This window comes from Mastigoproctus giganteus, chromosome 1 (genome assembly GCF_048544385.1).
Source record: "Mastigoproctus giganteus isolate SK-2022 chromosome 1, ASM4854438v1, whole genome shotgun sequence".
NCBI classification, from domain to species: Eukaryota; Metazoa; Arthropoda; class Arachnida; order Uropygi; family Thelyphonidae; genus Mastigoproctus; species Mastigoproctus giganteus.
The window spans coordinates 259,036,317-259,051,838 of record NC_143575.1 but is presented as its reverse complement, the minus strand read 5'-3'; the positions used below and the strand labels follow the sequence as shown (position 1 = coordinate 259,051,838).

The window sequence follows — 15,522 nt, the reverse complement described above, 5'->3', positions numbered from 1 at the left end:
GCAGGACAGCTATTCCAAAATGGGCATCAATAAGCATACTTGCGCTTTGTGAATAGACATGGTTTCCCATGTCTATTCACAATTTGTAATATATTAAGGAGTGTCTGATGCACTAACATATCTTTCATATACAAATTTAGGCAGGTGAAGGCAGATTACGAGAGCGCCTCCGTAGCCAGGTGGGAAGGAGTAGCAGTGCGTAACACACACTTCTTGATTAGACCGGGGTTCGAGCCCGTCACCACCAAATACAGAGGATGCGGAAAGGTCAGGGAATGACCACCGCATATCCCGGAGCAATATGGCCTTAGTTGCTAATGCTCCTAAAAAAAAAACCAAACAACAAGCAGATTACGAGAAATCTTTGGCAACGGATGCAAAGAAAAACAGCAAAGAGTTCTTTACTTATGTAAACTCTAGAAGGAAGGGGATGAATCAGATTGGTCCACAATATCGATGGGTCACCTGTTGATGATCCTGCTCAGGTAGCTAACAAACTAAATGAATATTTTGCATCGACATTCACACATGAGGAGTTATTCAGCGAGCGGAATGCCAGAGGTGTATTCAACTCTGGCAGTAAGCTAAAGAATCTTATTTTAGTATTGAATCAGCTCACACCAACCATAAGAATAAGCATTTACTGTAACTAGAATATTTATTTACATATTAAAATAAAATAAATATTTACAAAAAACTGCTATTATATTAAATATACATGTAAAAACATTAAAACTGTGATAAAATCCTTGAGATAAAATACACTAAAATAAACCGGATTAAAAGCGATAAAAACGATAAAAATCTCTGGAGCTTTCGGAAGCTTGCGCTCCCTTCCTCAGCAGTAACAAAACTTCCTGCAGCACGTCCATATATAACAGGCTCACGGTACCTATACACGTGGTGCAGTCGGCGCATGGTCTGAACTGGAAGCGGAAATAGCTCGGGAACGTGTTAAGCAAAACCATTCATCCGTACTTAGGATAATAGTTTCAAACAGAGGATGCATACGCATACCTCTGTCCCTATTCATAATATTGTGGTCGGATGAACAGATTCGTAGGCTCTCGAGCCATTTACGGTTCCAGAACCCATGCGCTCGATCCATAATAACCGCATCCTCTGGGGAAATTTGATGCTGCTTCTCCCAAAAATGTTCGGCCACAGCAGATTTATTGTAATCAGCGGTTTTTATAGCATTTGCATGCTCCCCCAGACGATCCTTGAGCCGTCGTTTTGTCTCGCCCACATAACCCCAAATTTCCCCAGAGGATGTGGTTATCATGGATCGAGCGCATGGGTTCTGGAACCGTAAATGGCTCGAGAGCCTACGAATCTGTTCATCCGACCACAATATTATGAATAGGGACAGAGGTATGCGTATGCATCCTCTGTTTGAAACTATTATCCTAAGTACGGTTGAACGGTTTTGCTTAACACGTTCCCGAGCTATTTCCGCTTCCAGTTCAGACCATGCGCCGACTGCACCACGTGTATAGGTACCGTGAGCCTGTTATATATGGACGTGCTGCAGGAAGTTTTGTTACTGCTGAGGAAGGGAGCGCAAGCTTCCGAAAGCTCCAGAGATTTTTATCGTTTTTATCGCTTTTAATCCGGTTTATTTTAGTGTATTTTATCTCAAGGATTTTATCACAGTTTTAATGTTTTTACATGTATATTTAATATAATAGCAGTTTTTTGTAAATATTTATTTTATTTTAATATGTAAATAAATATTCTAGTTACAGTAAATGCTTATTCTTATGGTTGGTGTGAGCTGATTTAATACTAAAATATGAATTTTCCCAACCTCAGAGGCCTTTTTCAGGATAAAGAATCTTATAATAACTGAAAGTAAAGTGGAGGAGAAATTGTTGAAGATAAACACAAGAAAGGCACCTGGAGTGGATGGGATCTATCCAGTTATATTAAAGGAGGCAGCAAAGGAAGTAAGTAAACCCATAGCCATAATTATGACAGTTTCCTTGGACTCAGGGGAGGTAACCACAGACTAGAGATGTGCAAGTATGACCCCAATTCACAAAGGAGGATCAAAGGCTGACAAGTAATTATAGACCTGTGAGTTTAACTTCTGTTCCAGGAAAATTAATGGAGGCACTGGTTAAAGAAGCACTGCAGGATCATCTTGACAAGACTTCAGTTTTAGCTCGGACACAGCATGGTTTTGTTAAGGGGAAGTCATGCCTGACCAATTTGATTGGATACTATGAAGCAGTCACAAAAGAACTGGATGCAGGGAATAACTTTGATATTATATACTTGGATCATAGAAAGGCTTTTGATACTGTTGCACATGGAAGACTACTGCACAAATTGGAGCAGTGTGGCATTGGAGGCAAATTGCTGCTATTGATAAAGGGGTGGTTGAGGGGGAGAAGACAGAGAGTGGTAATCGATGGACGCTGTTCATCGTGGACTAATATTATTAGTGGAGTCCCTCAGGGTTCAGTATTGAGTCCATTGTTATTTTCTGTATTTATAAATGATATTGATGATGGTATATCAAGCTTAATGTCCAAGTTTGCAGACGATACAAAGGTTGGCAGGGTTTTCAAGAACACTACTGACACTATGCTGCTGCAACAAGATCTGGAAAGGTTGAGCAGATGGGTTGAGAGGTGGCAAATGAAGTTTACCATTGACAAATGTAGAGTACTACACATGGGAAACAGCAACCCCAGAGCAACTTATAAACTCTGTGGTACTACACTGACAGTGGTAGAGAATGAAAGGGACCTGGGGGTGGTTGTGCAGGCAGATATGAAGTTCTCTAAGCAGTGCAGATGGGCTGCAAGAGTAGCTCATGGTGTATTGTCAATGATATATAGGAATTTTTGTAGCAGGGATAAGGAGGTGATTATTCCCTTGTATAAGGCAATGGTCAGGCCACACCTAGAGTACTGTGTACAGGTCTGGAGGCCTCATTTCAAGAAGGATGTAGAGCTGCTGGAACGAGTACAGAGAAGGGCAACAAGATTAGTGAATGGAACAAAGAAGTGCTCTTGCGAAGAAAGGCTTAAGTTTTGCAAATTACAGTGTCTGGAGACTAGGCACACCAGCGAGGTGATCTGATAGAGGTGTATAAAGCCTTGAATGGTGTGAGCATGCTCAATGCTGATGGGATTCTTCCTTTTGCTCAGAATAATCACCTGAGAGGGCATAAATTCAAATTGTGGAAAGACAGATGTAGGATAGACGTGCAGAAATTTGCCTTTAGCCAGCGGGTGGTTGCTTGGTGGAACTGACTTCCATCCCTTGTCAGCCTAAATAAGTTTCAGGCTCAGCTGGACAGGTATTTCGAACGAACAGTAGGGTGAAGTGGAAGTGGTTTTTTTTTTTTTTTTTTTTTTGGCTGATGCTGCATAAGCTTGATTTCTTGCATCAAATGCCTCTACTAATGCTAATGCTAATCTGCAAACGTCGACACTAAGCCTTATATACCTTCATCAATATCACTGATAAATATACAAAACAACAGAGGACCAACACAGAACCCTGTGGGACTCCACTAATAACATTAGTCCACGAAGAGCAGCACCCATTGATTACCGCCCTCTGTCTTCTCCCACTCAACCATCCTTTTATCCATTCTAGCAACTTACCCTTAATACCATTCTGCTCCAATTTGTACAATAGTCTTCCATGCGCAACAGTGTCAAAAGCTTTCCTGAAATCCAAATATATGATATCAAAATTATATTTTGCGTCCAGTTCCTTTGTAACCACATTATAATAACCAATCAAATTTGTCAGACAAGACTTTCCCTTAACAAAACCATGCTGTGTCTGAATTATTTCTGCAGTCTTGTCTAGATGATCCTGCAATGCATCTTTAACCAGTGACTCCATTATTTTACCAGGAACAGAAGTTAAACTAACTGGTCTGTAATTACTCGTGTCACTCTTTGATCCCCCCTTTGTGAATTGGGGATACATTTGCACATCTTCAGTCGCTGGGGACCTCCCCTGAGTCCAAGGATGCTCTCATAATTATGACTAAGGGTTTGCTTAGTTGTTTTGCTGCTTCCTTTAATATAACTGGATAGATCCCATCCACCCCAGGTGCCTTTCTTATGTTTAACTTCAACAATTTCTCCTCTTACTTTGCTCTCAGTTATTACAAAATCATTAAGCACCCTGCCAGAATTTGATAACCTTCTGCCATTTTCAAACTTTAATAACTTCTCCTGTGTGAATGTAGATGCAAAATACTCATTCAGTTTGTTTGCTATCTGAGCAGGATCATCAACAGTGAAACCATCGATATCAAGTGGACCAATCAGATTCGTCTCCTTCCTTTTAGAGTTTATATAAGTAAAGAAATCCTTGCTGTTTTTCTTAGCATCTTTTGCCAAAGATTTCTCGTAATCTGCCTTCGCCTGCCTAACCTCTTTTGTGACCCGATTACAGACTAGCTTATATCTGCCGTAGGCTTCTGAGTCGCTTGATAATTTATATGCATACCATGCATTTTTCTTCTCTGTTACGAGTCTCATTAGTTCACTTGATAAACATTTAGGCCTAAACCTTGAACAATATTTCTTAATAAGTATGAAACTTTTAGTAGCATTCACGATTAATTCCTTGAATGCTTCCCACTTAGAATTTACTGTTGGTAACATCGTCAGTTGATCCCACTGTACAGAATTTAAAAACTGTCTGAGACCACTGTACTCACCTTTACGGAAGCAAAAACCCTTTCCTTTACCCCTGATGGTAATTATATCTTTAAGTAAATCCCACATCAGTACAAAACACAAATCTCTTGCAACACAGTATTGATAATATCATTGCATTCACCACACTGTCATTTGAAATTCTGCATGCAGCAATCAGACCATCTCAGAGTAAGCAAGCATCATGTTGCTTCATGTTGTTTATACCTAAGCATAACTGCACGGGTCAGAGTTATAATTAATCATCTTGACATGAATATTATTATTATATATTTAGCTAATTACATGCGATCAAACAATAGTCAACTGAAACACCAGCAAACTCACACATTCTACTGCATTGATCACTCAACTACATTAAATGCTTTACTTACAACATATTAATGTAAATTATTGGACTGATAAAGGTTCTAAAAACATCAAAAAATTAAGTATGGTGCATTTCCACTAGTTGGTAACATCAATGTAATGTTTATTCATTATGTTGATGTGGGCTAAACATCACCTCTGGGTCATAACAACAAATTGTGTAACTGGATCTAGACAATCCAATGGCGATTATTTTCCTCCACTTTAAAAACTGCTTATAAGTCTACATCCTGATAACTTTAAAATCATTGATTTTGGGGAAGAAAAGTGTGGCTTTACATTTGGTCAAATGTGGTAATCTTATGAGTTCCACAAGAACCACTGATGATGATGATGTAGACTGGTGTAATCTATTGTGGGACCTGACATAGCCAAGTGATCAAGTGCAAAGTGCCCTAGCACTCTTGCACTTGATCCTTTCCTTAACACATTTGAGTGACCATGATTCAAGCCTGTGTAACTGCAAAATCACAGTAAACGATTGCATTCATTGTCAAAACGATTAATTGTATATTCTTCTAACCTCATGGTTGTGCCAGAGTATAATAAGCAGTAATACCATGTTTCAGAGGATACTGACTCTCTAGTGTCTAGAATACTTTCCATTTTCAGTCACACATAGCTTCAAGATAATATCTGTACATGTCTGAAAATGCCTTCTTCTGCGATTTTCAACAAATTACAGACTAATTTACTACCTGCAGACACATACTTGGGATAATACTATCAAGTTAAATAGGAAAAAAAAAAAAAAAAGAAAAAAGAAAAAAAAAGAAAAGAAAATACATATGCTAAATTTCACCTTCTCTCTTTGGCTATTCAGTTTAATACTAATCACATGAAATTAGATGCAACTTCCACATGGCACTGTCTATCAATTTTAAGTGTTTATATAGCACTGAATAGTCTTTCTCTAGATACAAAATATTTCTATCATGAACAGAGAATCTTAGAAAAGCAGTAATACCATGTTTCAGAGGATACTGAATAAGCCTGTGTGCCTGCTGAAATCAAATGCCATCTTTTCTTTTTAGCTATGCAATCTAATATTACTGACATAAAACTATACACAACTGTCATACATTGTACTCATATTCAGTTTGATATAATTATGGTGGCGATACCATTATGATATCGCCACCACATCTCATCTAGACTTCAGAGAAATTAAGTTATAATGAGAGTGCAAAAGGCAATGCCCAATGCTTCTTTTCTAAGAGGCAAATGAGCCTTGAGACTGGTGATACAGAGATTTATGTTCTGACATTTTTTCCACCCCTTTAAACGAGACTGCCACCAACACCTGAATAAAATTTTTCTTAGAATTATAGCACATACTTTATTTTCCTAAACTATAATGCTATATCAATGAGATTTCTTACCTGTCTAATGCTGCTATTTTGTCAGAATATTACATTCAAATAGAATGTCACATGATGTTTCAACGGACACAAGCATTGCCTTGCCCTAGGAATTTGGAGTCAATATCATTCAAACATCTCTGAAAATAAGGACAAATCAGTCATTAAGATAGATTCCCTAAAATGGTTCACCAGAATTCAATAATATTGAATTCTGGTGAAGAAATACAAATACATGAATTCACAAATGACTTGTGATAGCAAATGATAAATTCTATTTGTTGATAGTACTATCTACTACAAAACTGTTATAAGTAGTTTAAACAGATTTTAAAATTAAGAATTTGAAATTCTTAATTTTAGATTTCCTAATTCTTCAAGGAATAAGCATCTTCTAAAAGTATTACCTCTTTCGTAATCTTCGTATTTCTTTGTGTATAGAATAAATCCATTGACTTGTGTGGACAACTGCTGCGGACAATTGACTTGTGTGGACAACTTCAAATTCAGAATTTGAAAAAATATCACCAATGGCCAATGCTTAGTGTTACGGGAGCATGTATATTCTCCTACCATGTGATCCAAAGTGTCTACAGCCCCTTTGCACTTATCGTAGTCAAGTATCACTTGGAGTTTGAAATCAGTTGTTTCATCTGATATATTCAAATCAGAGTGCTGAGTTGATAGTAAGACTACACTCCTATTTTACTTAGGAACATAGGAAATCATTATGGCATCCTTAGTAAATACAGCATTAACTGATGCACTGTACGAAATTCTTGAGGAACTTCTTTTTGATTGAACTGCATAGTTCCATTTAATGTTTTACCATGCTTCAACAATTCTTGTGCAAGAACATGAGATGTAAAGAGGTTATCGGTGGTAACCCCATAACCTGAAGACAAACCTTCTACCAAATCTAATACTGCTCTCTTGCCCTGTTCCTGTTTGGGTGCACCATCTATCATTCCAGTATAAATTTGCATGTTCCAGCAATAAGAATTTTCTACATTACATAAGGTCCATATCTTTATCCCATACCTGGCTGGTTTGGATTTCATATAAACATGAAATGGACACCGCCCATGGAATGGGACAAGCTGCTCATCAATGCATAAGTTGCCACAGGGAATATGTACTTTTTTACAATTCAAAACAAACATGTGGAATATATCCTCAATCACCGCCAACTTACTCTCTTCTTACCATTGTGGGCGAGTCTCTACATGGTCAAATCTAATGAATCTAAGCAAATCCTTCATTCTAGTGCATTGACATGGTTGCAGAAAAAAAAATCACACATTGCAATGCAGGATTTCTGTGGCTCCATAATTCTAGAATGGATTCCTGATGTGCTTTGAGTGAACCAGCAATAATCACAACAGGTCTATGAATATTTTCATTTCTATGCGACTTACTTTCTTTCATTCATCACCTTTCAGAGAGACAGCTTAACGATTGGTTTCTTGAATAAGTATATCTAAAATTTCGTCAGTTATGAATAAGTCGAAAGCTTCTATGGGTGTCATAATCTTCTCACCTTAACTTGTAAGTCCGTATTTTTTGTTTAATATATGTTTGTTGCAAGATGTCTTCTTGCAGATGGTCGGTTTTTTGACCACTGAGTGCGCCATCTTTAGTCAAAATTGTATTTGCAGAATTATTATTTTCACTGCCATCATCAGATAATTCATTACCAGCATGTGCAGAAATATCACTTTCACCGACTTTGTCAGATGAATCACCAATTTGTTGCCTTTGGCTTTGTGAAACATCTTCCAGTAACACATCTTCATCTTCCGACAATTCCAGTTCATCAGGAATATCCTCAAACCCTTTGTTTACTAACTTTTCAAGTTTGGCTTCAATGAGATACATGACATCATCTAGCTATGGTCTGCTGAAATCAAGCACACGAGAATATTACACTGTGAGCAACAAAGCAAACATGTTGAGACATGTCCTAACATGCTGTGATCAGTACAAAATGTGCACAAACAAATAATTGCACACTATAATGGTTAACAATGTTATAACATTGACGACCACGTGGGGTCAGTAGGTGATTCCAATCAAGAAATTATTTTTTCTAAGTTAGGTATTTAAATTTTTTAAGCAATTACCCCATAGAGATCTGGCAAAAGGTGAAAAACTTGGCTAAAAAAAATAACAAAACCTCTAAAACATTAACTGAGAAACATATTGTAAAAAAAGTAGCATTGGGGTCACATAGTGGCCCCACCTGGTCATTGGAAAGTTATTTCATTACAGTGAAATAACACATTTGTGTTATTTCATTACAATAATCAAACATCTAGTAACAGAGATTTAATGATAATTTTGAAGTTGTCCACACATAATGTGAACAGTTTATTTATAATGGTGGTCTCTCTTAGAGGACTGTACCAGAATTAAGCAGTACTCAAAATCAGTTTTTAAATGCTGGAGTAATTTTAAACCTTTAGAAATCTATAGAAAAATGAAGTAGCAGTGTAATACTACTAGGCCAGAAATGCAATTTTTTCAGCATGGTTTGTTGTAATACATTTGGGTGGACTATCTCCATTTATTTTAGAGTACACATTCTATTTTTTTTTCTTTTATGAAAATCTCCTAAAAACAATACTATGGTATGGGTTGAAGGTTGAAAAACAATTTAAATAATTTACAAACTGTATGCAGTCTGTGTTTTTGATCGCTAGCTCTTTTTATTTTTTATATAAACAGTATCACACAAAAAAAAAAAAAAAAAACAACAGGAGATTTTTCAGAAAAAAGCAGAAAGTTTTTTTAAAGTCCATACTGCACTAGAAAGTAAATTTCAATTACATGCATCTTATAATTAAACTGAATACTGATAGCGAAATTCAAAATTATTCTGTCTGTGGATTTCTGTTTGGACTGTCTATTAGACACCAACTAATTACGATTGCTTCAAGAAAGATACCATTGCAGACTTTGCACCTCTTTAGAACTGCTGAGCCAAAGTGGAATTGCCATTCAGACTTGGCTCTCAAGGGCATTTCAAAAACTTCATCAACAAGAGAATATTTGAATTTAGTTCTTTTTGCCAGTTGAAGAATTTAGAGTTGAACTGTGAACAGATGCCCACCAAATTATGCACATTGATGAAACTATTTTTGCAATCTATATTATAAAAAAAAAAAAAAAAAAAAAGTTTCTTCTTTTATATTTTATTTCTGATCTCGATGTCAACAAGCTTTTTCTAGCTTTTCAACCTTCAAACCATTCATTATATTAGAATAGTTCCAACTTTAAGTTTCAATAGCTACCCACAAAAAAAAAAAAAAAAAAAAAAAAAATATATATATATATATAAATATATATATACTTCTGGGAATCACTTCTGGCTAGCAGAGTGACTATGACCACTGTCCATCCACACTATGTGAAAAATGGCTTGGTTGGCATTTTTCTTGAGTCCTATCCAAGCAGGAGAAACAAATGTACCCCCCCCCCAAAAAAATAGCCAAGTTATTAATATTAGCAAAGGCTGAAATATGCAAGGAAGCTGGGTATAAAAAAAAAAAAAAAATTCCCTCATTATGATTTCAAGAGGTTGTTAATCACAACCACCCAAGAAAGTAGTTTATTTTAATGATCAACAATGAGCTAATGAAAGGATATTTTTGCCTAGACTGTGAAGGAGTGTATTGACATATGGGTTAGTGCAATTTGCATAATTTTAATTATATCTCATATTGTGAATATACCTTCAACAACGAGTTGCTATGGTTATTGCATTACCTCGAATAAGTAATCTTCACCAATGGAGAAGACTATTGTTACTTATTCTCAGTGGATACCACCACCCAGGCAGCACCTTTTCAAGGCTTTTTGGCCTCTCTTTGGTCGGTGGGCAGATACTACTCTAGTGTTGCAATAGTGACAACCCAGTTATGAAGTATAACTCCACAATATGAGAGATGACTGATGATGTACACTGAGTTAGACTAAAAGATATTTTTGCCTAGACTGTGAAGAAATTTACGGACATATGGGTTAGTGCAATTTGCATCATTTTTATATGTGTAGGTATAAAATGATCATCTACCCATTGTGAAGATATTCACAATATGAGATATAATTAAAAGAAATATAATTAAAATGACCTGGGTAGATGATAATTTTATATCTACAAGTATAAAAATTATGCAAATTGCACTAACAAACATATGTCAGCAAACTCCTTCACAGTCTAGAAAAAATATCCTTTATTCTAAATCAGTGCACACCATCAGGCACCTCTCATATTGTGGAGTTATACTTCGTAATTGGGTTGTCGCTACTGTAACACAAAGATACCTGCCCACTCACCGAAGAGGCCAAAAAACCTTGAAATGGTACCATCTGGATGGCAGTATCCACAAGAATAAGTAACAATAGTCTTCTCCATTGGTGAAACATTATTTATTTGAGGTAGTGCAATACAATGGCAACTTGTTGTGAAGGTATATTCACAATATGAGATATAATTAAAATTATGCAAATTCATCTACCTGGGTAAAAGATCATTTTATATCTACATGTTTAAAAATGATGCAAATTGCACTAACCCATATGTAAATAAAATGAGTTAATCAAATGTAAACTTCCAAAGGACCAGTCAGTCAGTTCCCCCCAACAGTTTATTCTTTGGGGTTTTGTGTTCCATTTCAATGTGAAAATTTCACAACAGTGAAATTTTCACATTTTAAAATATACATTTAAAAAGAACCAAATAAGAATATAAACATGCATTACTGTAAGCCATGGTCCTAGAGCAAAATTTGACTCTGTGCAGGAGTACACATAAACAGAATTTCAAACATCAAACTTTTTTATACCATAAATAAACTACAGTATAACAGTAAAAATCACAAATATGGTTTACTGTAAGCATTAGCATTGGCAAAATTATGCAAGGAAGAAAGTTTAAACAGCATCAGCCTTAAAAAATAATGTTACTAACTTCATTTGCCAATCCCTTCTAATAATTAATTTATCCAATCCTTTAAATATATTCAGTGTTCCCATTTCCATAACATCAGGTGGAAGTTTATTACGAACAATCAATTACTGTCTGGCAGAAAGTAAATTTTCACATATCTATCCTTCAACCATCCTTCTCTAATTTAAATGTGTCCCTTTTTTTGTGTGTCATTCCTAGAAAGAGTAAGGATGCCACCAGCATTTAGTTTGCTCAAATCCACTTAAAGCCTTAAAACACTTTGATCAGGTGTCCTCTCAGGTGCCTAGATTCCATATGTTGCAATTTAAAGAACTGCATGTCTTTCTTATTGAGTGTATCCTTTTGTGGCAGACTAATCTTCTTGCTCTTATCTGTACTTGTTCTAACAGATCAAAATTCATTCCTAAAATGAGGGGTCTAAACCAGTATGTAGTACTCAAGGTACAACCTAACCATTGTCTTATACAACAATCACCTCTTTATCCCTGATGGCAAAATTTCTGTATATCATTGACAAACTCCATGAGCTGTCACAGAAGCCTCTACATTGCTCAGAGAACCCCATGCCTAACTGTACAATTAGCCCTAGGATTTTTTTTATTCTCCATTACTTTGGGTTTGGTGCCACCCAAATGGTATTTTATTCTGGGATTACTGCTCCCTAAATAAAGCACCCTGCATTTATCAATATTAAACTTCAACTGACATTTATCGACCAATCTGCTTAATTTATCTAGGCCTTATGGAGTATAATACCTTGATTGCTTGTCATTAACCACCCTGTTCACATTTGTATCAGCAACTTAGACATTAAATTTGTTATGCCTAGGCTAACACTATTAATTAATAAATGTTAAATTTATTAATAATATTTGTCTAAATCTCAAACAATATCTCTTAGTTGGTACAAAACAATATCTCTTAGTTAGCAGCTTCTACAATCACATCTCTGAACACTTTCCATTTAGCATTTGCAGCTTTAACATTATCAGTTGATCCCACTGAAAAGAATTAAAAACTGTCTAAGCCACTGTAATACCTTTGTGAAAGCAAAATCTCTTCTCTTAACCCTTGGCAGTAGTTATATCTTTAAATAAATCTCACATCAACACCATGTACACTGCCATCTAATCATTCCTTTACCTGAAGATTCTATATACATAAAGAACCACTGCTGACAATCTGATCAAGAACATTGCTTTCCTCTTGTTCCCTCTCTAACGTGCTGGTAGAGATAGTACTCATCCAGTAAATTCATAAATATTTTGCTACTCAGTGAGCAACTAAACCACAAGTTCCAATTAATATCTAGAAAGTTAAAATATCCCAGGAAAAGACATTCTGATTTACTGACCCATTCTATTTGTATAGCTGTTCATTATATTCATCATAATCAATTGGCCTATAATATACTCCCACTCACATTTTTGTTTTCCCAGTGCTTGTCACACCAGACTGACTCTTGACAATGGCAACCTGTGTCAACTGGGTGTACTGTTTTAGAATCTTAACCAAGAGCATAACTCTTCTTCACTTCTCCTGCCCTTATCTTACACATTATACTCACCATATTCATATTCTGCATCCCCAATGCATGGCACTACATTTCTGCTAATCCTATAATGTCCACATTTGATGGCTTAACCAATACCTCAAATTTTAAAAACTTTTACACTTATTTAAATATGTTCCTAGCAAGAATGTATAATGAAAGTTTATGTGTGCCTGTTTGTGCTATTACCAACTCTAACATACAACCCATATAACCACTTTTCCCATCAGAATCTTAAGCCAAACTTGTAATTTCTCCCCACCCCTCCTCCACCACCTTGCTTTTTAGGCAACTGCATGTCTGAATGGAAGCACTGCAAGATTTAATTTTGCTCCTGCTTACAGCTGCCATTAAACTATTAGTTTATCTTCATCCCCACCTGCCCTCTAAACTAATGATTTTCCAAGCTATCTAACATTTACAAAACAGTCCTGTCGCTGGTCTTAAAAGAAATGATGTGGATGATCCAGAGAATTTGGATAACCCATATTCATACAAATGACATCCTGCTATACTTCTGCTAGAAGGGGAAGGCATGCGTTTTATTTTTAATGCAACACTGAAGCAATTCATAATGATAGCTGCAAAAGGCTCGAGTGTTTTACAAGATTGCCAAAGTCTAACATTTATAATATTCTTAATATTGGCTTCTTTTTTTTTTTTTTAAGCAAATTAACCAGAACAAAATAACAGATCATGAAATAAATTTTTATTTCATGATCTATTATTGGCTGATGCTCTATAAGCTTGCTTTCTTACATCATATGCCACTACTAATGCTAATGTCATTCTCACACTTAGTAGACAAATAACTTTAAAATTATAATTTAAATATAAAATAAATATACAAACATGCCTCTTTTGCAAGGGCACACCATGATTTCGGAAGGAGAAAAATTATGTATATTTCAATGCATTCCTTCTCAGGGAAGCAAACTGCTCACTTGCATCTCCTCTCTGCTGTTATTAAATGTCTTGAACTGAAAAGATTTTAGAAAAAAGATGAAATGAAAAATAATAACAACAAAAAAACAAAAACTAATCAGATATAGAATCTACAGGTGAAAAACCTCATCTTTAATTCTTGTTGCATAAAATATTCTACACTATAAGTGATTTACAGTTTTGTAATTTGTAGTATGCATTTATGATTCTGTTGATATTTCATTATTTGTATAATAAACAAACTTCTGTATACACATGGCTACTATACATTTATAGAGATATATTTCTTCACACATTTGCTCCCACTGATGCATACAATCATCAAACAGTACCCAAGATACACCGATGAGCCATATATGACCACCTACCTAATATGATGTTGGTTCTCCATGTGCAGCCAAAACAGCTCGTACCTGACGAGGCATGGACACTACAAGATTTCTGTGTCGTGTGGTATCTGGTACCAATACATAATCAGCAGATCCTTTAACTCCTGTAAGTTCCATGGTTGCGATGCCACAGATCGGAGTTGCTGTTCCAACACAAACCACAGATGCTTGATGGGATTGATGTCTGGGGAATTTGGAGGCCAGGGCAATACCTGGAAGTCTTCCTCATGTTCCGAAACCAGTCTCAAACAATCCGGGCGGTGTGGCATGGCGCATTATCCTGCTGAAAGACTGCACCGCCAGAGGGGAAGACCGTTGCCATGAAAGGGTGTACCTGGTCAGCAATGATGTTTAGGTAGGTGGTAGATGTCAGTGTTCAGAACATGGATGACTGGACCCAGGGTATCCCAGCAGAACATCACCCAAAGCATGACACCGGCTTCTTTTCATCCCACGGTGCATCCAGGTGCCATCACTTCCCCAGATAAACAACGCACACGTACCCAGCTGTCCACATAGTGCAACAGGAAACATGATTCATCAGACCATATGACCTTCTTTCAATCACTCAAGGTCCAGTTTTGATGCTCACATGCCCATTGTAGGCACTGTCGCCAGTGAACCATGGTTACCATGGGTACTCAGAGCAGCCTGGGCTACACAGCCCCATTTTCAGTAGGGTTCGATGTAGTGTGCTGTGACACATTACTCCCATCACCAGCATTCCAATTACCGGCGAGTTGCACCACAGTTGCCCTTCTGTTGCCATGTACCATCTGGGAGAGCCTTCACTCAACCTCTACCACCGATGAGTCGTGGTCATCCAACACCTTGCCAGTGATTTGTGGGATTTTCAGTAGGTACTAACCAGGGCTGACCATGAGCACCCCACCAGCCATGCCATTTCGGATATGCTCTGACACAGTCACCTGGCCATTATAATTTGGCCTTTGTCAAATTCATTTAAGTCTGCTGTCTTTCCCATCTGAAAAACAAGGGTAACACTGATTAACGGAGCTCAGTATCAGGTGTTTTTTATACCGTGTCCCGACCCACACAGTAGTTCACTTGCAGTTGCTTCAATTTGCATAATGACTTGCTGGTCATAACGTTTTGGCTCATTGATGTATGCTATGATTCACATGTGCAGTCATTCTTATAAAGCCAATAAATGAGTGCTGTAAAAGTAAAGGTACATGAAATTTACAACTGCTCAATACTGGCATGGTTTTATTTG

The 15,522-nt window shown here is 36.7% G+C and overlaps 1 protein-coding gene across 4 annotated transcripts in view; it reads right to left on the bottom strand.

The window, feature by feature from the left end:
* The window catches only part of LOC150091832 (uncharacterized), a 256,523-nt gene extending 242,592 nt beyond the window's left edge, over nt 1–13,931 (bottom strand). For all 4 annotated transcript variants that reach the window (XM_090377195.1, XM_090377203.1, XM_090377219.1 and 1 more), the window contains exons 1-2: nt 13,808–13,931; nt 6,449–6,567 (exon numbers count right to left, since the gene is read on the bottom strand). The gene's annotated coding sequence lies outside the window, so the exon portion shown is untranslated. The remainder of the gene's footprint in view (nt 1–6,448; nt 6,568–13,807) is intronic.
* Between the last annotated feature and the right edge of the window lie 1,591 nt (nt 13,932–15,522).